Source organism: Prionailurus viverrinus, chromosome C2 (genome assembly GCF_022837055.1).
Source record: "Prionailurus viverrinus isolate Anna chromosome C2, UM_Priviv_1.0, whole genome shotgun sequence".
Lineage (NCBI taxonomy): Eukaryota > Metazoa > Chordata > Mammalia > Carnivora > Felidae > Prionailurus > Prionailurus viverrinus.
Window position 1 is genome coordinate 61,571,386 of NC_062569.1, and position 25,162 is coordinate 61,596,547.

General features: G+C 37.9%; 1 pseudogene; it reads right to left on the bottom strand.

Moving 5' to 3' along the window:
- Positions 1–304: 304 nt before the first annotated feature.
- On the bottom strand, positions 305–14,455 carry LOC125174453 (40S ribosomal protein S6-like; annotated as a pseudogene).
- Positions 14,456–25,162: the final 10,707 nt, after the last annotated feature.

Sequence of the window (25,162 nt, forward strand, 5' to 3'; positions counted from 1 at the left end):
ATAAAAATCAAATTCTAGGTTACACAAATGGAGGAGAGTATTGATCGTCAAGAGAATTGAGAGTGTGTGATATTGAAGGTAGAGATTTAGCTACACAGATTCGGACCTTGTTCTCAACAGGAGCATCTGTGCAAGGCATCCTCTTCCTTACTGGTCAAGCATAGTGAAAAGTTGGATGTATAGAACATGATGCCTTAATATTATATTTTTTAAACATGAATAGTGTACTTTACTGTGTGTCTCAAACAAATGTTGTTTCGGTATTTGCTGTCTGATCTTGTTTATCTGTTACTCTTGGAAAATCTCATTTTTGACTGGACTTGGACTTAGAGGTAGAAGCTTTCAGAAGACAGCATCCATCTCTTGGCAATATGTTGCTGGTGTGTTTCTTTGGCTTCCTTCATGCTCTTGGCTAAAAGTTTAGCATATTCTGCAGCCTCTTCCTTATGTTTCTTAGTATGTTGTTTCTTCAGAGCAATACACTGATGTGTGTGTTGAAGGATGCATGGAGTAACAAGACACTGAATCTTGGGTGCTTTGGTTCTAGATTTCTTACCTTTGTTTAAGGGCTTTATCACAACATACTGGCAGATGTCATCTTCTGTGGAGAGATTGAAAAGTTCGCGGATTCTGCCAGTTCTTTTGGGCCCCAGGAGATGTGAGGCACAGTGGTATCAGTGAGTGCAGAAATGGGAACACTGAGATTGGCATCCACAATGCAACCCCAAACAGATTCGCACAGTCTTCCTTCGGTGCTCGTTGGTCTGTAGCAGGAATGCCCCTTACTTGGCAGCAGGTGGACACCCTGATTCATGGGGAAGCCTTGTTTGTCATCACTACCACTGATTCAGACCATGTAACCCTTCCATTCTGCACCCAGAACATCAGCAGCAACTTCTGTGGCCATAGGCTTCTCATAAAAGGTATCAAGTTTGCATTCAGCATGCACTTCAATGAGTTTCTGGCAGCCAGTAGCTGGGAAAGATGTTCAGCTCCATCTTAAAAGCAGACTGTTGCCTCCGAGGTACCATAAAAAAGAGCTATATTTCTCAAAATTTATTCTCTGGATCACTGTTTCTATTGGATTTTTGAAAGTTTATTTATTTATTTTGAGAGAGAGAGAGTGCATGAGCAGAGGCAGGGCAGAGAGAGAGGGAGAGAAAGAATCCCAAGCAGGCTCCATGCTTGTCAGCACAGAGCCTGACTCAGGGCTTGATCCCATGAACTTTGAGATCATGGCCTGAGCCAAAATCAAGTGTCGGCTGCTTAACCAACTGAGCCACACAGGCACTGCCCCCCCCCCGCCCCCCCCCCCCAAGTTGAATTTTAAGAAGTGTTAGAGGAAAGGACGTTTCTGTCTTTGGAACAGTTTGGGAAATTCTATGTCAAACAGCCTAATATTGGGTTCATTCTTGTAGGGGTGTCCAGAACCTTCAATGTGGTAATGTATATTGTGATTCTCTCAAAAGACTGTCTAGATGCCAGTGTATTCCAGAGCCATGTGATTATATCGACCTTTTTATGGAACTATCTTGAAGTATTTTTATTTGTTTTATTAATATTCTTGAAGCATTATTATTTTGTAGCACTCAATTGCTCCGGGGAATATATATATATATATATATATACATATATATATATGTATATATATATATATCAAAATTAGATATCAAAAAGCTAAAGCTATTTTTCCAATCTGCTCAACTAATAATAACATACTTATATAGTAGTTTAAAAAAACCACATTTAACAAGGTGCTTTTCCCATATGTTATCTCATTTAAGCCTCACACCCACTCTGTGAGGGAGTTCATATTATTCTCAAATTAGAATCGAGGTGACAGAGACTCAGGAAGCTTAATTGATGTGTCCAAATCACGGTTTGTTGGTAGCTGAGCCAAGATTTCAACCCAGATCGTTACTCTAGTGTTTTATGCTATTGTCGCCCAGCTACCTGGGGGATCAGCAGGGCTTGCCACAGGCCCATAGGGCCCCTTTTTAATTCTTTCTCATCTTTTTCCATTTAGGCCTCCATGCAGTTTTCATAATTCAAAATTTTCTCTTTTCTCCCTTTCATCCATCAGAATTTAGTTCCATTACTTCCCCCAGTAAACAGCCTCAAACTAAAGTATTCATGGAGACTTCTGGTTTAACATATTTGTATTTTAACAGTGAAAACACAGTGCTTCACCTAAATGGTGACATAGAGCTGGCAGTCAGCAGATGCGGCGATCTTGTAGAGGGAGTTTTGAGGAATCCCTCCAAATGTTCTGTGTAGACTACTTACTGTTCATGCTCTTTCCACTCAGAGGTGCAGAACCAGCTGTGTCTGCCACCTGCCAGGCAAGTGGTAGTAGTTGGTGACAGTTCACTCCTTCATTATTGCCAATGAGGGAAAGAACTCCTGCTATGTTTGTTCAAGCTCATAATGCCAAAGTCTGTGTTTCCAACTGGGCTTCATACTGCATTTTATGCCCCCTGCCCTCCCTTCTCTCACCTCCAGGCATAAAGCATAAAATTAGCTTTCTTAATCTCTAGTTTATTAAATAAATCTCCCCTGGCCTTCGGAATGCCTAAGGGCATAGTTACAACCATAATGAGTATGTTTACCATTGAGATAAATGCCCCAAATCAAAGGCTAATGAAAAGGTGAAGATCTGCAGGAAAGAATTTAACATTAGGCAAAAAGAGTTCTGCACTTTGACCTCAGTTTCTGGGAAGTAATCTCTCAGCCCTTGTAATGTCATATCTGACAGGGGCTTTGGGTCATTGGATAGTCTAACAAATGACTTAGGGTGAGGGCTGGACACATTTGGCTAGTCTTAGTTTGAGGTTCTTGCTACACCAGAGAGACCAACAACATCGGTAGGGGTTTTAGGTTGCTCCCAAAGGGGCTGGAAACTGGAACTTAAGATCAACTAAGTGAGCAATCAGTGAATCAATCATGTCTATGTAATGAAGTCTCAATAAAAACTCTTTACATGGGACTCAGCTGAGCTTCCCTGACTGGCAGCAGTCCAATAGTCCGTACATGTTGTCACATGCCGATGCCAGAGAAGTCACATGCTCTGATTTTACAGAGGACATTGGAAGCTCCACTGTGGTACTTCCCAACTCTGCCCTATTCACTTCTTTCCTTGGCCAATTTTATTTATTTATTTATTTATTTATTTATTTATTTATTTATTTATTTATCTATCTATCTATCTATCCATCCATCTATCTATTCATTCATTCATTTATTAATTCATTCATTAATTCATTTATTTTTGAGAGATAGAGCAGGGAGCCAAAGAGAGAGAGACAGACAGACAGACAGACAGAGAATCCCAAACAGGCTCTACACTGTCAGTGCAGAGCCTGACACTGGGGTCATTCTCATGAACCGTGAGTTCATGACCTGAGCCGAAATTAAGAATCAGACACTCAACTGACTGAGCCACTCAGATGCCCCTGGCCAATTTTAATATAATAGTTTTGAGTGACTATTGTGAGTCCTTCTAACAAGTCATTGCACATAAGGATGGTTTTGGGAACCCCCTGAACTTGCAGTTGGTGTCAGAAGTGAAGATAATCTCTTGTGGGGACTGTTCCCTTTAACTTCTCAGCTGGCTAAACTCTGTCAGAGTTAAAGTCTCTTCTCACTTTTTTTCTCCTTCAAAAATAAAGTGCTTTGAGTCTTTGTTCTGCTTCCTAGTGAGTGTGGGGCACGTGGAGAATTAAGTAACATTCTGTGGTTGTTCAGTTGTGCAGGATGGTACTGGATGAGGGCTTTCCTCATCATTGCTGAAAAACAATAGTGTCTGGATTGCCTAAGTGGGTTGAAAGTAATGGCTTAACTCACCCATTTATTGAATCAGATGGCAAACCACAGAAGGCAAGTGCAAAAATAACATTTTTATAATCTGTTAGTTCTAAACAATGCTGGAGACTGGGGGATGTGGGAAGTAGTAGACTAAAGTGCAAGAGACCTGAAGATTTAACAGACTGCCTGCATTTTGAATGGATATTAGTTGAAGTTGTTGTAATGGTTTTAAAGACTACATGCTAAAGAATATTTAACAACTGGAGGTTTAGTTGTGTAACTCAAATAAAGGCTATTTTTTTTTCCATTTTGACAGAAGAGATGATATGTTTTGTTCTGTTGTGAGTTCTAGTGACCCCTGCTTAGCTTTCATTTATCACAAATAATCTTCTCCAGGGTACTACAATTGCTGGCAATGTTGAGATGCTTATATTACATCTAACCTTGGAAAAGGGTCAAAATAAATCTGTGAATTAAGCAAGAATATATTACAGCTGGCTGAAGAACGTGTCAGGAATACCTGAAGAGAAAACTAAAACTGTTTTCCCCTACAGTCTACATATATGGTTGTTGTGGCTTCTTTGCCATTCACTTGGAGTTTCATAGAGAAATATTGTTCTCATTTTAGTCCTAATGTGAGTAAATGTCCACTGTGGACCGAGACTCCCTCATAGAATAGAGAAAGCATGTGGTTGCTGGCGTTGGGATGCTCTCATATACAAAGAAGGAAATACCGAAATAACACATCAACTGTGATAATCTCCACTTACCTAGAAACAAAAGAAGTACAATGAAAGGCTCAGTGAAAGGCTCAAATGAAATGAAAGGCTCAATGAAAGGCTCAAATGCCTTGACTATATAAATGTATGGTTAGCAGAGGGGCACCTGGGTGGCTCAGTCGGTTGAGCGTCTGACTTCAGCTCAGGCATGATCTCGCAGTCCGTGAGTTTGAGCCCCACGTTGGGCTCTGTGCTGACAGCTCAGAGCCTGGAGCCTGCTTCGGATTCTGTGTCTCCCTCTCTGCCCCTCCCCACTCATGCTCTGTCTCTCTCTGTCTCAAAAATAAATAAAAACATTAAAAAAATTTATAAAAAATGTATGGTTAGCAGTGGGGTAGAGAAGGTCTAAATATTGGATAATCTTAATGGTAAGTTCATTGCTAACTTAGAGAATTATGTATAAATGCTGATGGCACCTGTAGAGGAAGCCATAATGCAAAAGGATACAAGAAAAGGAGAGAGCATAATGGATATTAAAATTGAAAGGAAGCAAATTATACTTCTACTGGAGGAAATGGAAATTAAGACTAATGTGCTATTGTAAGAAACAGAGAAGTTAATATATTGACTGTGTCTTGAAAAATGCAATTCAAAGTCTTTTTTCCTTTATCAAGTGTTTTTCTTATTTAGATAGTCCCACTTTATGACTACGGCACAATTAAAGAAGGAAACATGGTATTTACAAGTGTCACTTGAAAAAAATGTTTATTACAAGCAGGATTAAAATTTTATAAATGCATTAGGGCAAATATTATACTTTACGGTGAAGAAGTCTCCTTCATAGTCAGCTAACAAATAAGAAAAGCTAGGTAACAAAGAAATTAAAGCTGAACACATCTAATAGTTTAATAAGTAGGAAATGAAAGGTGAGATTTTGCATGAACTGAAAAAAAATGAAGTTTAATGAAGTCACTGACATGATGATACTTAAAGTTGGAGATATTACATATTCATTCATTCACTCATTGATACATGCATGCATTCATTGATTCATTAACTCAACAAGTCATTGTACCAGGCATTTGGACAGCAGATCTTTTGGCCAGAAAAGTGAAATGCTCCAAATAGTAAATTTTCTTGGTGGTGAAGAGAAATGGTTAAGTGCCTTCTGAAGCTTTAAACAATATGTTGTTTGGCATGAGCTAGTAATAAATGTTTTATTGCCTTCTTAAATATTTTGAAATCCTTCTAAAATGTATGTGACCTTAAGGTAATTAAATTGTTTTGGAGAATGAGACTGCTTTTGACCATTCTGGATCAATTGTATTTTATTATAATGGAATAGTAAAGATTACATTCGAGAAAAATAGTGGCAATAGCAGCAAGCATACAGCATTTCAAAAATCAGGAAAGGTGGTCCCGATCCTACCTGAAGGTCCACTATACCAAAACATTCCTTCTTTGTTCAAAATGGTATTTTCTGACTTCCTTACCCTGTTGTATAGAGTACAGTATATACTATCCTGGCCCTGTTGAGTCCTGGAAGAAGTGAGGTCAGACAGAAAGTAGACTTCCAAGAGATTTCTTTGTGGCTTTAAAGTACATCAGGCTCCTTCTGGCTTCAACTTATCTCTGTTATAAAATGTTACCTGTGGGAACCATCTGGGAATCAGTAGGTGAGACTTAATATTGTGATTCTAAACAGGCCTTCACATAAAGACAGTCTTTTGATATCTGATCATTAACAAAGAGAATGTATGTGTGCCATTTGCCAAGTCACACAGTTTTGCTAAGCAAAAAGAAAATGCATGAAATCGAATCCAGAGGCTTTATTAAGATGATTATTTCTTCTGTTGTTTGTTTATTTAGGAACATGACATTGAGTCCAACTCTAACTTTTTTTAATATTGTTTTTTTTTTCTTAAACAAAAAAAGGAATAACTGTCTAAATAGGGAGGTGTCAAGTTTCCTCTTGCTGAAGATACAGAACTAGATTATGATTGAGCACATGGTATGATTGCCAAGTTAACACTGACTAGTAGGGGAAGAAAACAACCTTTAAGATCACTTCAAAGTCTGAGGTTCTGTGATCTATAGATGGCAGTTCTGAGGCCAGGTCCAACCTTAGCATCTTTGAATCTGGCTCCCACCAAGGGGCCTGAAACAAACTGAGCTTTAAATGTGTGTGCTGAATGAATGAATTAATGGAGTGATCAGAAATTTATTTACCTTGCTGTGTAGCTTTAAGTGTGAGTCTGCAAAATTAGGCTTAAAAGACGGTTTCTTTTTCTTTGAGCCATTACATCAGCAGTTTGGGTCCTTGTCCCAGGCTGAACAGCACAGCAAGGCTGTGGCTGTCTCAGCAGCCTCAGCTGAGCTTTTCCTGGGATGGGTAGCTTCATTCCACTTGATTCACATGACCCAATCGATAATGTTCTCTTTTGAGAAATATACTTTTTATTCAAATGAAACATTCATATCGACTAATCACCACCATTAGCATATGTTTTTTTAAAAAAAATTTTTTTTAACGTTTATTTATTTTTGAGACAGAGAGAGACAGAGCATGAACGGGGGAGGGGCAGAGAGAGAGGGAGACACAGAATCTGAAGCAGGCTCCAGGCTCTGAGCCATCAGCCCAGAGCCCGACAAGGGGCTCGAACTCACGGACCGCGAGATCGTGACCTGAGCTGAAGTCGGACGCTTAACCGACTGAGCCATCCAGGCGCCCCTAGCATATGTTTTTAAAGATGTAAAAACTCTAGAGCAAAATCTAAAGAAATATAAATACCTAGCTTCAAATTAAATGGCCTCACTAAATTTCAGAAGCAGCTAATCACTACCTAATACCACTCCTGTATCCTCGCAGGAATTAAGTACCAATTCATCCGGCACTTTTTTTTTTTTTTTTTTTTTTTTTGGAGTTAACAATCTTCCTGGCTGCACTCCCGGGCTTCACAGTGCTGTGGGGGCTACAGAGCAACTTGGGCATCAAAGCTTTTATTTCCGTCTTTGATCCTTCTCTTCAGGTTAGACCTTTTTCTGCCTGCTTGCAATTTCTCAAAGAGAAGGTATTAATAATTTGCCATCGGAAGACTTCCAATTTCATTCTCTTGTGTCTTTGTCTACTCTGCAACTTTTTTTCTTTTCTTTTCTTTTTTTTTTTTTTTTGTTTTTTTGTTTCTCAGGGAGAGACAGCCTTGTTTGACACGATGGGCTTGGCTTCAGTAATTTGGAGGATTGCAGAAGTATTCCTGTGGCTCTCTCTAGTACGACTCGCCGACTCCCCTGAGTTAGCAGTCTTACTCCCCTTGACCTGTTTCTCTTGCTTAATTCCTAACACCCAACAGTTGTAAAGTTACTATGCACTGAATTAAGATTCAATTTTCATGACTCTTGCAGGTTTACAGCAGTTGTAATGGACAGTTTCAAGTCAGAATCTTAAAAATAAAAAAAAAATAAATCCGATCTTCCTGTTGCCTGTAAACATTTAAGCAGAGCGTAACTAAGTTTTTAAATGTAGATCTAGTGGATTATGAAACGATAATTCTGGATGATTCCTTTCCCACTGTAGGAACTGAATGTATATTTATTTAGTGACTATATGAGAGTGAGAATCTTGGATGCTTGCCTTATTTTTCTTCACTGATTTCAGAGTGAAACTGTTGGGTTAAAAGAGAAAAATGTGCCTTTATGGCTTATGCTTCTTTGTATTTCTCTAGAGGTGATCTTGGTACTTAGCTGAAATTGTAATGGACATTTGAAAATGAAATCTTTTTCCACGTTGGCTTATTTCAGACTGAAACTAGTTGGATGCAAATCTGCCTATCTAATCTTCTTAGTATAAATTTGCCTTTGATGTTGTGGTTTCATAGTCTAGATCTGCCTCTTTCTCATTATGTCTTCTGGCACACTGGTATTTGGGGAGGCATTTTCATTTCCTGTGCTAGCTTCACTGGGGGTTGGGGGGGATTGATCTACCAGATGCCCCTGCTTGATAGTTGCTCATGAATGCCTGTATGTATCGAATGTGCATGTCCATATCCGTGGGCATAAACTTTTGGAAAGCGTCTCTTCCCGGGCTGCCCTCGTGGCACCTTTTATCTTCAGTTCTGCCCATTTAGGAGGCTTTTCCTCAAAGAAGTATAAGGAGAAAACACTTGCTCGTACCGCCAGCAATTTAAATTCATACCAAATTTCTGGAGAGTATTTTTTTTTCAATTCCTATGGCATAATGACATTATTATTGCATTTGCTGACATTTTCCAGGTGAAGATGTGAATGTTGAAGACTGAGATTATAATTATTCAGATTCTCTAAAGTACTAAGATACCAGTTTAAATGGCAGAAATCTTCTGGCTTTGTGTATATACTTTATCATAAAACATGACTGATCCAGTACTGCAAGTATGTTTTCTATTTGAGAACAAGAAGGAAACAGACATATTTTGAAGGTAAAACATTTGAAAAGGATGCACTGAAAGAGATTTATTTGAAAAAGTCAAAGATAAGAGGGGGAAAAAGTCTGCCAGTTTTTTGTAGTTCTTCAAAAGTATTTCTCCAGGCTGGTCGCAGTTGCAAGAGGATTGATTAATCATGCTGAGTGGCTTTTTATTTTCTGTATTGAAATGGACAGGTACTGGGCATAAGCACAAGATAGGATATAATAGAACCGGTCCACTGCTATAGTTCACCTTAGATAAACCTCTACGTGACCTCCAATTTCATATATAGAAATTAAAATGTGTTTGGCATTTACTATTTGCCATACAATAGTGTGAGTATTTTAGAAGAGAATATAGTAGATTGCATTTTTCTCCTAGTCAAAATGGAAGAGACCGAATAAGATATTAGCACATTTACTCCTCAAGCGGTTCTATGAAAGAAGCATTTTATTATCATCCCTATTTTAGAGATGAGAAGATGGAGGCAAGGAGCAGTTCAAGAAATTGTTCAAAATCAGCGTACACGTAGGTGATGGGACTCAAACAGAGAGCCCCCGATCTCATCCTAACATTCTTAGGTTGCTTAGCTGTGGTGCTTCTGTGAATTCGTGTTTGTGGTTGACATCATTGCGTTTTTCATCCCACAGAAAACTTGTCACCCATCTTGTTAGAGATCCCCGTCTCACTGGGCAATGCAAATTCACCTTTTCTCTTGCCCCTGGCTTTTAAAATGGCCCCTAGCCAACAGGAATATCTTCTACAGATCTGAAGAGCTGTTTCAGGTTTTTATCACATTACAAACATTGTTAGTGCCATTTATCAGAAATAGTTTTATTACTTGAAAGTATACTTGCCATGGATTCAAATGCTCATGAAGTCTGTTCAAAATTGAGAATCTTCTGTCACTTTTCAGTCTTTCTAAAAAGGAAACAGCAAAATGGTGATTGAAAAATCATTAGCTGGCCAAGTTCTAGTGGTAATAGTCCATCTTGAGGAAGCACTCACAAGTTTCTGAAATTCGGCAGCTGTTCATTCAAAGATGCAGGGAGATAGACTGCACAAAACAGCAAACAAAGGCACTGCAGCCTGCAGGAGAATTGGGATTTCATTGTGTGTGTCAAAAGTAAATGAATTCAAGAATAACCACTTGAAAAGGAATTCTCCCTTAATGTCTTTGGTGCAAAAATGTGCTCAGATTGTACTGGCTCTGAAGAGTGAGACTCAAAGAAGTAAATTACTTTCTAGCTACTAGCTTTCAATTGCTACTGGCTCAAAGTGCTAGCTAACCTTGTGAAAGGGGAGCAGAGAAGAGAGTAGTTTGCATTTTTCTCCTCATCAAAATGGAAGAGACAGACTGAGTGAGATACCATAGTGGCACCAAGATTTCTGATGGCAGAAGTTTATAAATAGGCATAAACATCCCATTGCAAGCCTCAACAAGAACCACTTAAATGTCCTGTATACATTTTTCAAGCAATTTCTATTTGGAATAAAGGGTCTAGGAAACGGTTTTGAGGTGTGAAAACTGATGTTTACAGAAAGTAAACTGTTTTCTTTGAAGGCTTTTCAAGTATGTATTCTGCAACCGTGTAATTATGTAAATTTGTCTGGGACAGTTAGAGCAGTTAGAAACCAGTACTAATGAAACGGTGGGTCACAGGTTCAACCATGGTTTGGGTCAGTGCGTTTTTCAGCTAAAGAAAAGCCCTTAGCATGGCCTGGAAGCATCTCTGAGACTGCCCTGCAATTTGTAGGGCTTCTGTGGTCACAAAAAGACTGAGGACATGAAAATCAAACCCCTTTTCTGGGAAATCTACCTGAAATGCATGGCAGTCGCATCCTTTGTATCTCAACAGGTAGGCCTGAATAAAATTTATATTTTGGAAGGGAGAGAGCTGCTATGTTTTAATCTGAGAATCTGAACATGGTAGAATGTGTATGAAATAAACAATGCAGGCCATACTTATAATGTGATTTCATTTGAATGAGTCTAAGAAATCCGTGACTTACGCACAAAAGCACTCCAAGGGATTTCGCACTTCTTGAATTGCTTCTACCTTGTTCCCGTCTGTAAAATGGAGGCAGTACTGTGTAGTTTCGGGGTTGTCGAGATGATTAAATAAGAAAATGGTTGGGGAGTACCCACTTTAGCATCGGGCAGATGGTGCGTACCTAATAAATGGTGCCTGCTACTTTTATTTTTAGGAATCTCCAACAAATCCTGGCATTATCTAGATGCAACAAACGCTACTTTGAAGCACTTGTATGAATTCATGAAAACACTACCCATCATTTATATACAGAACACCGATACCTCAATTTTTTGGACCTCAGAAATTCGGCATGCCCTAGTGCACTGTAGCAGATAGCATGAGCTTTAGTAAAGAATCCTTTGGTCATTAGTATAATCTGCTTCATACCAGGTGTTGAGGAGCCAAGAAGTAGACACATATAATGTACGATGCTTGGATAAAATTGTGTTAGGGATTTAAGACTCATTCAGAGAGGTACTCTGGTAAATATACAAATACATTTCAAGAACCTTCTAGAAGCTGTTGAGCAGAGTGAGTGAAAGAGCAGGAAAAAGAAATACAGACTCAATAGACCAGCAAAGTGGCATATCTTGTAGATAATTTTTGGGGGGTGGGTATGGAGTCAACAGGTGGATTAAAGCAATACATTCAAAAGGTTATGGGTTTAGATGTTCTCAGTTTTAGCTGTTTCCATTACAAAACTTTTCTGTTTTCCTTGGGACAGTGATTTGATTTCCTGGGTATCATCATCCTCCTTCATACAAGGAAGAAATTAAGCATGAATTCTAAGGTCTCTTCCTGCTCTCACATTCTATGGATTCTGTGGATCTGGGGGAAACAGACATTAGCACAGGTGGTTCTCTGTATCAGAATCTGCAACATTCATGCTCTTCTCATCGTGTCGAAAACCCATCCTAAGTACACCTAAGTAGTTGATGTGCTGGTGATCACAATGATACATGTTTGGGTTCTCAAATTGCAAAACCAGGGGCGAGGGATGGGTGGCTAAAGATATTGAGAGTATCTGAAGTCTCAAGACTGAATGGGACATGGTATTTAATTGTTTCAGTAAACAAACAAAAAATAACTTGTTGATTTTCTGGAGAAAATGAAAAGAATGAGAGAAGCTGAGAAAAGGGGAAGAGAAGGGGGAGATGGGTCTGTAGATAGTGGCTCCAAAAGAACAACAGGAGTAGGGAGCAGGAGTGGGAAGCAAACAGAGTTGGTCAAAAAGGGTAGAGGTACATGCTCCTCTCTTCCTGCTTTCTCTCCCTATGGCAGATGTTAATATCGATTATAGAATTCTTTCCCCTTGAGTCCACGTTTGGCTTCAGAATCCTTCAGAACACAGAATTCCTCAAAGTCACCATCAACAGGAGTCATCACATTGAAAGGAAATTGTTTTTATTAATTTTTTTACATTTATTTTTTGAGAGACATAGAGATACAGAGCACAAGTTGGGGAGGGGCAGAGAGAGGAGACACAGAATCTGAAGCAGGCTCCAGGCTCCAAGCTGTCAGCACAGAGCCTGACGCAGGGCCCGAACCCACAAACTGTGAGATCGTGACCTGAGCCAAAGTCGGATGCTTAACCGACTGAGCCACCCAGGCGCCTCCACATTGAAAGGAAATTTTATTTTAGGATTAGAGAATGCATCCATGTTTAGAGGTTGTGAGCTTTTCAGGCCTTGGTCCGATTTTTCTATAAAATCCACTTTGATTTCACCAGCTCACTTTTACTTTTCTCTCCAGTCCTACAGCATTTGAATGTCTGTCAGTTGTTTGGCCCTTTCGCCTTCTGTGGTCAGTAGTCTATTTGTGGTCTGAGTCTTGTCTTTTCAACTGGAAACAAACTCTTTAAGCCTGATATGTCTTGCATGTCTTTGCTTTCCTCACAGTATTGACCTGATACTGAACATTTCATGGTTAATTTGTGACTATACTTCCTGTATTTTGTATAACATCTCAACAATTATATAAGAAATTTTGGTAAAGTTTTTTAAATAGTTGAAGTCCAAGTTTTAGCACCAAAATAAAATGATCTAAAATATGTATTTCATTAACTATTGTGAACAATGGGCATGTTAATACAAAATGCTGAAAATGGACTAATGAACAGAGGCACATGCTAATTTGCTGAACATTGTAAGTCATTTACTAGTTTCTACAAAGGCACATGTGCCCCAAGATGGCAGGACAAACTCACAGAAGATCTCAGCATCTTCTGGCACATCTGAGTGACAGCTATGATTCTGGTTAGTGACAGAACTGAGATTTGATCTCAGGTTGCTTAACTCCAAGTGTAATCTTCCTTGAATCCTTGTAATGACGTGCTCTGATTTTCTTCTATTGTGATGGATTTTCCAATTGCTGAATTTGATGGAGAAACTATCCCCACAGTAGTATTGTGTGGATTTTTTTAAATGAGAGTGTTTTCCCCACCATTAGTGTAGATAAGAAACTAATAACTTGTTTCTTGAGCTCTTAATATTCGCCACACACTATATTAAAGCACTTTGCATATAAACAACCTATTTAATCCTTGCAATGTCTCTATGAAGTAAATACCCAGTATCACTTCTTAAAGCTGAAGCACAGAGTAGTTATGTAACTTGCCCAAGGTCACATAGCTAGTAGGTAGAAAGGCCCGGATTCAAAGGCAGCCTGGCTCCAGAGTCCAAACTTTGCACCACTACACTGTAGGTCTCTCCAGGTGAGTACAAGCCCCAGAGGGATTTTCTTTGATTGGGTTCATTAGCTAATCAACATTAGCTAATGTCCTTTGCTGGTCTGAATGATGGTAAACAGAAGGCAACTGTGAATAAGATAATTACTTTCTGGGAGGTGAGCATCCCCATATAAAGACTGCTTTATTCTTTAATTTGAGGCACTAGAGTGTAGTGGTTAAAACAGTATCCTGAAATTAGACTGTATGAGGTTTTTTAAATGTTTTCATTTATTTTTGAGAGAGAGAGAGAGAGAGAGAGTGAGGGGAGGAAGAGAGAGAGAAGGAGACACAGAATCTGAAGCAGGCTCTAGGCTCTGAGCTGTCGGCACAGAGCCTGACGTGGGACTCGAACTCACTAACCGTGAGATCATGACCTGAGCTGAAGTCAGACACTTCACCGACTGAGCCACCCAGGCGCCCTGTATGAGTTTTTAGTTCTTCAGATTTTCAGTTGGTGAGTTGAGAAGTTATTTACTCTCTCTGTGTCTTAGTTTCTTCACCTGTAAAATGGAAAAAGAGAAACAATTCTTACCTGATAAAATTATTAAGTGATTAAATGAGAAAATTTATATAAATTACTTGATACTCTTTTTGACGTGTATCAAGCACCCAGTAAATGCTACCATCATCGTTATTGTCATCATCACCATTTTCATTGCCATCACCACTGACTTGCAGAAAGGCAGCAGTGCTACAATGAATTTCTGGCAGCCAGGTACATTTCATTTGCCATTATGTGAAAGGGACAAGTCAATCATAGAGTCTCCTGATTGAGTGGACTTTTTTAGGCCCGGTTATCTTCATAGGACAGACTATATGTGAATCTGTATGTACAAGCACATATTGGACACAATGAGTAATTAATGACCCAATGATGGTCCTGAGTCATAAAGATATTGCCCAGTGTTCACTCAGTGTCCTAAATATAAGAGATCAGATTCATGGTATATTTTAGAAGTGTTTTTTATTAAACCATTATATTTAGGGTATGAAAGTTTAGAGCTTAGCTATTTAAAAATCTTTTTTTTTAAACTTAGATTGCTTCATCCTCAAAGGATTCTAAATAACAGGCACTTTAGTTTTAATCTTAATGTAGTGACATTTTAACATCCAAATGTGGTGTAGATTATCAGATTACCAAAAAATACCCAGGAAGGCAAGAGGGAATGATATGTCCCACAGCTACCGTGTGACTGAATTAGAAGGAGTACTGTGATAATCCTTTGCTGGGGGGAGGGGTTGTAGATGAAGCCACCAGCCCCAGATATACCTTATTGGGGAGAGGGAACCAGAGTTTGACAGAGCTCCTGCCTTTATGTTATTAGCTGTGTAAACTTAGGAAGATGATTTAACCTTTCTCAGCCTGTTTTATTGCATATAAACTAAGGACCGTAAGTCTCACCTCGAATGGTTGAAATGATTACGCTGTACGCTCTATGATACAGGAGAAGTTACATAGTCAGATATTTATAGAGCACCACCTATATATCATGTGTTGCCATTCAGAAATGGTGGCTGTTCTTGTGATTTAGAGTGAACGTGCCTTGCACCATACTTTTAAAACACAATTCTCCCATATTGCCAAAAAGAGGCATTTAAGAGTATGGGTATTTTGAAGTGTATGCAATGGGGGAGAGTGTGCCTCTTTAAAATGCCTTCACTTGTATGTATCTATGTTCTGGTAAATAGATATAGAAATAGCCAATGTTATGGAGACACAGTGGACTTTAAAGCCTAAGCTTTGAGAAACTATTAGTACTGTTAGTATGGAGGGAGAAGTCTCAGCAATTGATGATACAAATCACCCTGACATAAATGAGCCAAGATGAATACAGGACTTGTTCCAATATGGGATTCAGAAGACCACCAGCAGATGACATCTGATTAAAATGTCAATAGAGGAATAGGGATCAGAGCGGATCTCGGGCAAAAGCATTTCCCCCAATGGGCTAGTCCTGCTTAGTGAGGGAAGGTTGTCAGTCCATACTGAACATTGTTACTTCCTCTGTGAGGCTTGCCCTGGCCTTCCTATCTAAAATGTCACCTCTCCTGCCACTGCTCACATTTCCTGCCTCCACTCAACCTCATTTTTCTTCTTAACGTTTAACACTGTCTACTGTATATCTCGTTTATTGACTGTTTATCTCAGCAGAATGGAAACCTCTTTAAGGATAGAATTTTTGCCTCTTTTGTTTGCTCGGGTATCTAGGCTGATAGCCTAGTGCCTAGAACAGTACTTCTCATGTAGGAAGCACTCAGTGAGCATTAGTTGAATGGATGAGTCCCATCACAGTTTATATTTGCATAATTCTTAATTATTGCAGGTGTATAGTCTGTTTAAGTAAACTGCTGATATCCATTGCCTAGTGCTGATTTTGCCATTTTCAGTTAGTCTGCTCTTGACTTTATAGAGCTCTTGGGAATTGCTAAAAAGAAATATGTTAACTGGTGGATCAAAACCTGATACTTGTGGTTAAGGGTTCTGTGTTCAGAGTAGGCAGACCAGACGAAGGCCCCTCCCACCGAATGGTGTCTAAAGAAATCATCATTCCAGTTGACCTTGATGATGTGTACATAGTAACAAACTATATACATTTAATGGGACAAAGAAGTATGAAAATTAGCTTATAAACTCATAGGGTACTCTCAAGTAGGTAAGAGAATGTTTGTTGGATGTAAAGTTCATCATCAAGCATTCTGAATTTGGCGATATTTTGTTCACGCACTCAAGCCACTCAAGCCCCTGTTCATGCCACTCACGGCACCTATGATGGCAGAAGAATGTGATGCAGACAGTCCTGTGAGACTCCAGATCAAACTGAGGTCTATTGCAGTTTCTGAGATTTTCTTCTATGACATTAAATTACCTTCAGTTATGCTGCTAGTACCTTACATATCATTGTCAGTGTTTCCAAAGAAAGATACTTTTTTCTTTCTTTCCTAATAAAGGAAAAACGATATTTAATTATTAAAAGTAAATATTCTCTTTAAAAAGATTTTTAACATGTTTTTTATTTATTTTGAGAGAGAGAGAGTGTGTGTGTATGCACGTGAGTGGTAGAGGGGCAAAGAGAGGGAGAGTGAGAATCCCAAGCAGGCTCCAAGCTGTCAGCGAAGAGCCCAAGGTGGGGCTTGAACTCATGAACTGTGAGATCATGACCTGAGCCAAAATCAAGTTTGACACTTAACCAACTGAGCCACCGAGGCAGCCCTAAAAGTGAATATTCTTATATCCCGGGTCATGTTTCTTTGATTTCGATAATTTGTTTGATGTGAAAATTCAGTAAACAGTCACTGTGGTAGACAAGATAATGGCTCCAGAGAAATGTATACGTCCTAGTCCCCAGGACCTGTAGATATGTTATCTTACATGGCAGAAGGGCCTATGTGGCTGTGATGATAAAGACTTTGAGATGGGGAGATAATCTTGGATTATCAAGGTGGGTGTGATCTAACCACAGCAATCTTTAAAAGTAGAGAGCTTCTCTCAGCTGTGGTCAGGGAGAATATGAAGAGTTTATGCTGCTGTCTTTGAAGATGGGGGAAGAGGGCTACTGGCCAAGGAATGCAGGCAGCCTCTAGAAGCTGGAAAAAGCAAGTGAAAACATTCTCCTCTAGAACCTCCAGAAGGAACTCTGCCCTGCTGACAACTTGAGTTTAGCCCACTGAGACTGTATGGCATTTTTTACCTACAGAATTAGAAGACAGGAAATCTGTTTTTTCAAGCCACGAAGTTTGTTGTGCTATTGTTATAATATTGTGATATTGTTATAATAGCAATAGCAAATTAATGCATTTACTGATTGTTGAGTGAACCATACTAATAACGAGGTTGTAGCAATTTTTATTTGTCTTTTCATTTATTTTTAAAACTTTTAGTCTATAAACATAAAAATTGTTGTTGCACTTGTGCAAATAAACATGTTACTTAGTACAGAAAAATTTTCTTTCTTGCTAATAATGTCAGATACTAATTAAATGACTTACATTAAAGTGCATTTTGGGCTAAGTACTCATCAGATGCCATCATAATTTAGAAATTGATGGTTTTGAACTATTTAAACTGTGACATATTTTATATTAATTTTGTTCTGTATTCTTTTCTCATAGCTTGTATTAATATAAATTAAGAGACAGTTTAGTGCCAACAGGGTGATAAATATCTGATTTGTGCCCTATAATTAACTGCTATATATATGTATTTTTTTTTAGTTGAAGTATAGTTGACACACAGTGTTACATTAATTTCAGGTTATGACATAGTGTTTCAACAAGTCTTTACATTATGCTGTGCTCACAAGTATAGCTACCATCTGTCACCACAGAACACTATTACAATACTGTTGCCTGTATTCTCTGTGCTGTGATTTTATTCCCAAGACTTATTCATTCCATAACTGGAAGTCTTTATTGCCCACTTCCCTCCACCCATTTTGCCCATCCTTCCACCCCTCTCCCCTCTGGCAACCTTTGGTTTGTTCTCTGTATTTATGAATTTGTTTCTGCTTTTTGTTTATTCCTTTGTTGTTTTTCTTTTTTTAAATTCCACATGTAAATGAAATCGTATAGTATTTGTCTCTCTTTCTCTGACTTATTTCACATAGCATAATGCCCTCTTGGTCCATTCATGCTGTCACAAATGGCAAGGTCTCACCCTTTTTTGTGGCTGAGTAATATTCTGGTGTGTGTGTGTGTGTGTGTGTGTGTGTGTGTGTGTGTGTATCACATCTTCTTTATTCATTAATCTATCAATGGACACATATGTTGCTTCCATAGCATGGCTATGCTGCAATAAACATATAGGTGTATATATCTTTTTGAATTGTGTTTTTTTTTTCTTTAAGTACATACCCTGTACTGGAATTACTGGATCATATGGTTTTTTTATTTTTATTTTTTTGAGGAAACTTCATACTGTTTTCCATAGTGGCTCTACCAATTTACATTCCCACCAAGTGTGAAACAAGAGTTCCTTTTTCTCCACATCGTCACCAATACTTGTTATTTCTTGTCTTTTTTGATTCGAGTCATTCTGGCAGGTATAATGTGATATCTCATTGTGGTTTTGATTTGCATTTCCTTGATGATTAGTGATGTTGAGCACCTTCTTATGTGTCTGTTGGCCATCTGTATGCCTTCTTTGGAAAAATGTCAATTCAGATCCTCTGCCCATTTTTTAATTGGATTGTTTGTTTTTTTGGCACTGAATTATTTAAGTTCTTTCTATATTTTGGATATATTAACCCCTTCTTAGATACATTATTTGTGGATATCTTCTACCATTCAGTAGGTTGCCTTTTTTTTGTTGATGATTTCCTTTGCTGGGCAAAAGCTTTTTATTTTGATGTAGTTTCAATAGTTTAATCTTGCTTTTGTTTCCTTTGCTTGAAGAACTATATCTAGAAAAGATCTATATGTTTTTTTTTTTTTTTGTGAGAGCACCAGACTGTTTGGAATACCAAAGCTTTGCATTGTGTTTTGAAATCTGGGATTGTGTTACCTCCAGCTTTATTCTTCTTTCTCAACCTTGCTTTGTGAGATTGGGGTCTTCTGTGGTTCCATACAGATTTTAGCATTATTTATTCTAGTTCTATGAAAAATGCTATAAGTATTTTATTAGGGATTGCATTGAATCTTTAGGTTGCTTTGGGTAGTATGGACATTTTAACAATATTAATTCTTTCAATCCATGAGCATGGCATATCTTCATTTGTGTCATCTTCAATTTTTTCGTCAGTGTTTTATAGTTTTCAGAGTATAGGTATTTCACCTCCTTGGTTAAGTTTATTTCTAGGTATTTTAATTCTTCTTGATGTAGTTATAAATGGGATTGTTTTCTTAATTATTCTTTCTGATACTTTGTTATTAGGGTATAGAAACAGGACTGATTTCTGTGTATTAGTTTTATATCCTGCGACTTTACTGAATTCATTTATTACTTCTAATAGTTTTTTGGTGGAGTCCTAATGGTTTTCTACGTATAGTCTAATGATGTGTGCTAATAGTGACAGTTCAACTTCTTTACCAATTTGCATAACTTTTTCTTTTTCTTGTCTGATTGCTGTGGTAAGTACTTCCAGTACTACATTGAATAAAAGTGACGAGTGGTCATCCGTGTCTTGTTCCTTATCTTAAAGGAAAAGGTCTCAATATTTCATCATTGAGTATGATGTTAGTTGTTTTTTGTATATGGTCTGTATTATGATAAGGTGGGTTTTCTCTAAACCCACTTTAGTGAGAGCTTTTATCATGCATAGATGTTGAATTTTGTCAGATGTCTTTTCTGCATCTATTGAGATGATCGTATGCTTTTTATCCTTCATTTTGTTGATGTGGTGTATCATGTTGACTGATTTGCAAATACTGAAACATTCTTGCATCCCTGCAGTAAATCCCACTTGCTCATGGTGAACGATCCCTTTAATGTATTGTTGAATGTGGTTTGTTAATATTTTGTCGAGGGTTTCTGCATTTTTGTTCATTAGGGATATTGGCCATTTATTTTCTTTTTTTGTGTGTGTGGCATCTTTGTCTGGTTTTTGGTATTAGGATAATTTTGGCCTCGTAGAATATATTTGGAAGCTTTTCCTCCTCTCCTTTTTTCTGGAATAATTTGAGGAGAATAGGTATTATCTCTTCTTTAGATGTTCAGTAGAATTCACCTGTGACTCCACCTGGTCCTGGACTTTTGTTTGTTGGGAGTTTTTGGATTACTGATTCAGTTTTGTTACAAGTGATTGACCTATTCAGATTTTCTTTTTCTTCCTGATTCAGATTTGGAAGATTATGTTTCGACTAATTTGTCCATTTTTTCCAGGTTGTCCAATTTCTTGGCATATAATTTTTCATAGTATTCCCTTCTTTGTGACAGATTATTTTAAAGTTAATTAAAACACACTTCTTTTGCATTATTAGTTCAAATAATATGAAAGCACTTCAATAGTATTTTAGTGGGTGCATTTCAATGTTTTACAAGTTGGGTTTTTTGCATTGTGATCTATGTCTTGTTTACAAATGCTGGGGTTAATATTTCATGAGTAGTAAATTGTCATTTAACATGAGCTTTTGTAATTGAAATCTGAAACTACACCTATAGGTTAAACATAATATTAATGTGTATTAGGTCAAATGGCTAGACACAAATTAGCAACGCATTGGCACCATTTCAGTATCCTGATGATCTAGCTGTGTTCCTTTGCATGAATAGTATTTATAGTGGTTTAATTCATAGTATTCTTTAGCTCTGAGTTTTGTTTAATGTAAGAAGGCTAGTGAAGTTAATTATGTTGTCTAGAAATTGGAAAAGAAACCCACCAACAACCACTAAGATTGCTGCTAATGTTGATATGATTGAATTCATAGTAGAGGCAGCTGGATTTAATTATCAGTTTGCAACGTTGTGGTTTCAGCGGCAATTGCTGAGGAATGGATAATGCGAGTAGCCTTCAAAGCCACTCACATTAGAGATAAAAACCTTGTCATTCAGGCAGACAGCTGACTGAACAAGTATTAAAATGAACAAAGATTTCCCAAGGGAGGTTGCAGACTAAGGTTTGGTTTTGTCTCCTTGGCTTCGATTCAAATATGTCAGAGACATAGGATCTTATTCTTTTTAACTTAATAAAACGTTAGCCATTCTTAGCATTAAGGCGTGTGTTGGTAGAGAGGTTGATGGTGGGGGGCATTAAGTGACAATTACAGAAATTCTTAGTTAGCTAATTATTCCATTCCTTATTCAGTTCATTTATGGGGAGAATGTAGAAAAGAATCTGTGGTTTCTAATTATCTTAGTAGCATTACCTAAATACCAACTTAAATTCTGTCACAGCTAGGACTGAGCTGGCTAAGAGCAACAATGACTACTGGTAGCAGAAATCCAATATTTTTTCTATAAATCAATGTTTCTCAACAGTGGCACAATTGACATCCTTTGGCCACATAATTCTTTGCTGTGGGGGACTGTCCTCTGAATTGTAAGATAGCCTGGCTTCTGGGCACAGAATGCCAGTAACCCCCTCTCACAGTTGTGAAGACTTACCGTGTCTCCAAATATTTGCCAAAAGTGCCCTGGCAATCAAAATTGCCCCGCTTTGAGAACTACTGCTGTAAGTGTATGAGAGGAACACAGGCAGGTTAATTTTAGAAGGTCTAACAAATTTCTCCTTCCTAATAAGCCCTTGGTGTTGTCAGCTTACTACTCTTCCATAAGGACAGGTCTTGTGCTTAGTAGTCCCAAGAGAATGGAATACTTGTAGGAAATATTAACATCTTAGACTTTTAAAATTTTTAATGTTTTTCATCATAAACTCCTAGAGTTTAAATGCTTGTGTATACACACACAGACACAGACAAACACACGTACACACAAACACTAGACTGCTATACCTTGGTTGTGTTCACTTTTATAAGTAGCGTCCTCATGATACTCTAGGTGGAACATTCAGAAGTGCAATGTCACAACATAAATTCTGTAGTTGCTGTTGCTTCCCTGCACAGCAGTACCTCATACTCTAGGAAGCAGCCCTTTAGCGACATAAGATACGAAACAGCAGGATGCAATAAAGAATGAATGAATCTTTAATGAATAGTTTTTAATAGAAGTCGCATTGTTTTAATATGCAGAAGATAACATGGTATTAGTGCTGGCAATTAATTAAGGAATCCTTGCCAAGATAATTGGTAATCATTTTCTTAATTTCTTTGTGTGATTCAATAAATACATTTTTTTTTAAGTGTGATAACATTAGCTGACTGAATCACAGCTCCCCTTGCATGTAGCTTAGAGTTACCAGATTGAAGTTCACAAATGTTAGGTAGTTTGCCCTGCATTGCATTAACCAATGAATCAAAAGAATAATTACAATAAAAAGATTTGCCTGTTGTTAAAAGTATGATTCAAAAAAAAAAAGCCCTCTTAGGCTTAGATGATTTCACTTTGTTTTGTTATATTTTTAATCTCTGCTTATCTCAAAGCCTCCACCTAAAGAAGAACATAGGAGCTCACAGATGTGGTGGTGTTTGGGTGCAGGAAATAGAACCCAGAAATTGGAGTTCTGTTCTTGGCTTTCTCACCTGTATGACCTTGAGCAGGCTGGGATTTACTTCCTATTTTCTTCTATATAATAGGAGCTAACTCTTCTCGCCCCAGCCAACTCTTCCTAAAATTTTCTAGGAATTAATTAGAGAAGTCATTTCAAGTGTTTTGCAAGCCTAGAAGAAAAGCACTCTCTGTACCATAAGATATTACTCAGGTTTTTTCTTCCTGCTCTTCTCTATGCCAGGCAGCTCCGCTTCTCCTGTCTACTCTCATCTATCCATTTAGCTGTTGGGGGTTGATTAAACTGTTACTCACACTCTCCTTCCCAGCTTGCATTAAAGGAACAGTATTAGATTTCATTCTGTTGAGAGATTTAAACCCTACCTTGTCTGACAGACTTTGAATTCACCTCTTAAATGCATTCCTACAGGCCCCAGTCACAGTATCAACAAAGTTGAAAACACCAACTTTATTTCTTAGTCACCTTGAATAAAAATGATGCCGTTTATTTTTAACAAGTTTGGAATATTCTGATACAAGCACTATCAGCCCTGATGTACTTTCAGTAATGGGAATGGTGTCTGTGCTGGTTTTGTTTTGTTTTGTTGTTTTTGTTTTTTTCTCTTTATGGAAAACTTATTTCTAACAGTTTCCTTTTTTGTAAATCTAATTGCTTTTGGTTCACCAAGAATTCATGGGCAATTGCTTTTCTCACTATTACAAATATATTGCAAGTGGAGCTTTTATATTCAGGGTTGCTGACCTGAATCTGTTTTCCTTCACAGTAATCTTGTGCTGTTTCCAAGCTTAGGAAAACTGACAGAGTTTGAAAAGACAATATTCATCAGTCAGACGATGGGTGCTGGTTTTGCATCTTTTACACATAATTGTCAAAAAATCTTATTAATACCCAACTACGGGCCAATGCATGAAAATATAATCAGAACATTGCAGAACGGATTCAGAGACAAACAGGAACTTTCATTTTCGACCCCAATTTACTGCTATCCCACACAAATTTGGTGGTTTCAATTTCCAAAGAAATTATCTATATCAGACATGTAGACTCATGGTCCAGAGGTTATAGGAAATGTCACTTTATATTAAAAAAGAACCCACCTGATACCTGGCTTTATGCGTTACTCCTTGCATTAATAATGATGTGTTTCCAGTCTTAATTCTACTTTTCAATCCTGGGGGACACATATTTTAATTTTTTATTGGTTGTGGTAGAGTTTCAGCAGATTTATAGGAAGCCCTCACATATACAGAGAAGTGTATATGCTTCGTGTGTGATTGCGTTTGTGTTTGCGTGTGTGTGTGTATGTGTGTGTGTGTTTGAGTGTGTTGGTCGATGAGAGAGAAGGAAATGGCAACAGCTGATTTCAATTGAAGCAGCACTATTTTAAGTGGACACAAAATAGAATATTTCTATGCACTTAGCCATTTTCTTATTCTCACTCGGTCTCAGACTCTGAAATTTGATGGTAAGATGGGTTAGGAAGATGAAAATAATAACGAAGAAGTCAGTTTACCAATGATTTAATCTGTAGGGTAAAATCCATTGAAATTCAAAGCATTGGAAGGTCAAATTTTAGTAAAAAGCAGTGGATACTGATACAGTGCACAATTTCCCACCCTTTATATGATTGGACTGGGACTGACAGCATTTAAAAGGTAGGGTACTGTGCCTACATTGGCATGTAGTTTCAATTTATGCTTTGTAAAATTTTTATGTGGACCTATTTTTTCATTTAAATGTCTAATCATGAAATATTCTTAGAGACTTGAAAAACCTCCAAAAACTTAGATGTATGAAAAAAGCAGAAAATATTATATTTATGATAAGTTGCCATTTTGAGAAATGACAGGGGGCTTTTCAAATAACTAATTGTAAGGTCTCACTCTTTAGGTGAGGACAGCTTTGTTGCTTGTTGGTCAAGTAGACTGAGGTCGTCCAAGGAGTCCGTTTTGAATCCAGATGTAAATCATCTAGTGGGGAAGAAAACAAATATAAAATGTGTAGTACAGGTATTTATATGTGAAATCTAATATTTATATTCTGTGTAATCTGGAGAAGGATCTCTGGCTCCCTTCTTTGCCCTATGGGTGTCATATTACTCAATGATATTGTGTTTGATTTGTGCATAAAGGTTTTTCTGAGCAGATTCAGGTCATATTTTCTATTAGAATCTTAATGATTTTTAAAAATTTCAAACTCTACTTTTCATGTATAAATGAAAGATTTAGCTAAAATGGTTTAATTTTTTAATGTTTATTTACTTTTGAGAGAGAGAGATGGAATGAGAGGCGGGGCAGGGAGCAGGGGGAGAGTTGGGGGGGGGGAGCAGAGAGAGATGGAGACACAGAATCCCAAGTAAGCTTCAGGCTCTGAG